This window comes from Macaca fascicularis, chromosome 3 (assembly GCF_037993035.2).
Source record: "Macaca fascicularis isolate 582-1 chromosome 3, T2T-MFA8v1.1".
Lineage (NCBI taxonomy): Eukaryota > Metazoa > Chordata > Mammalia > Primates > Cercopithecidae > Macaca > Macaca fascicularis.
In genome coordinates, this window is record NC_088377.1 from 132,926,100 (window position 1) to 132,927,864 (window position 1,765).

General features: G+C 42.5%; 1 non-coding gene across 1 annotated transcript; it reads left to right on the plus strand.

Annotated features, from left to right (window-relative positions):
* Positions 1-1,238: 1,238 nt before the first annotated feature.
* LOC123572635 (small nucleolar RNA SNORA67) lies at positions 1,239-1,378 on the plus strand. The gene has a single exon (XR_006697188.2). It is a non-coding gene; the product is annotated as a small nucleolar RNA SNORA67 (small nucleolar RNA).
* The last annotated feature ends 387 nt before the right edge of the window (positions 1,379-1,765 follow it).

The following is a 1,765-nucleotide window of genomic DNA, read 5'->3' on the forward strand; positions in this document are numbered from 1 at the left end:
GAGGCTGAGGCAGGAGAATCATTTGAACCCAGGAGGGGGAGGTTGCAGTGAGCTGAGATCGTGCCACTGCACTCCAGTCTGGATAACAGATTGAGACTGTCTAAAAAAAAAGAAAAGAAAAAGAAAAAACTTATTGGGGGACAAACATACATTAGTGTGAGCTAAGTTGTCCTGTTTGGGGTGAATAATAGGGTTAAATAAGACAATTTTAAAATTCCCTTTTCATATGGTACCTGAAGTAAATTATGTAAAATTTCATTGTAAGAGAAATAAATGGCTTAAGTAATCAGTAAAAGTACCTTTTGTTTCTAGTGGCCCTTGGTAACCATTGCAGTATTTCTAATGGAGACCAAATTCATGTTTGTTTGCATGCTCATCTGTTCAAGATATAAACTATTGAGTTCTTGCAATGTGACAGACGCTGTGTAAAATCATTAACAAAGAAAGAGATGTGCCTCATATTCCTTCTATTTCTTCCTAGAGCCCTTAGGAGTAGAAAATAACTTGTATGCTGGTACATTAATGTGTCTTCTATTTGACTGTACCCATGAAACAGAACCATGAATTCTCTCATAATCATAATAGCGGCAGAGTTAACTCTTCCAGAGAGGGTCTGTTTGAAAAGTAATTAGCATTTGAATTGAGAAATGATTGATGACTTGAAGACAATAAAGTGTTTATTTATTTATTTTTTATTTTTTTGGTTTTAAGGAGAGGAGAGTTTAATAGGCAAGAAGGAAGGCAGAAGACAGAAGGAAGAAGCTTCCCTGTACAGAGAGGGAGAGGGGCTCCAGAGCCAAAAGAGGAAGTCCTCACCTGCCACAGATACCAGCTAGGTATATATGCAGAGGCTGGAGGAGGCAATGTCTGATTTGCATAGGGCTCAGGGGGTTGGTTTGATCAGGCATGTCATTGACATAGCCACGAAAAAGCTGGTTCTCCCACTCTAGCCTTTTAATATGCAAATGTAGGGCGCCCTGGATGTTCTACACACATGGAGATATGTGTGGAGATATGTCGAGAGTCAGGTAGGCAACCTTTGATATGCAAATGCAGGCCATTAGAAACTGGGTCCACCCAACACGGGATTCCCATGGCCTTCATGCCCTTGCCTGACAATGGAGTGTTTAATGCAGGGACTCCAAAAAGAGAAGACTGACTTTTAAAATCATTTGATAAATGCCTGGAGGATTCACCTAACTGATTTCATTCTTTCTTGCTTTAAAACACATATTCCTATCCAAGGCGATTCCCTCTCCAAGGGGACATACAGTGCCCCTCTCAGGAAAGTAGCAACTTGGAATATAATCTGGCATGCCTAAGGTCTTTGAGGAACAGGGATGCTTATTTCCTCTGCCTTCCTTGGCTGCCTACATGGATACCTAAGTGTCTTCCCTTTAGGATAGACTGTCCTCTGATGTACATGCTGAAGAGTCATCTTTCTTGACGTAGGCCAGAGGCATTGATGTGCAGCAGGTTTCTTTAGTCATCAACTATGACCTTCCGACCAACAGGGAAAACTATATCCACAGAATTGGTTGAAGTGGATGGTTTGGCCATAAGGGTGTGGCTATCAACATGGTGACAGAAGAAGATAAGAGGACCCTTTGAGACACAGAGACCTTCTACAACACCTCCATTGAGGAAATTCCCCTTAATGTTGTTGACTTCATCTGAGGGGCTGTCCTGCTACCTAGCCCCAGCCAGCGTTCAATGTTGGGGGGCTGAGGAGCAGCAGGAGGCACGAGGGAAGGGAGCCAAGGGA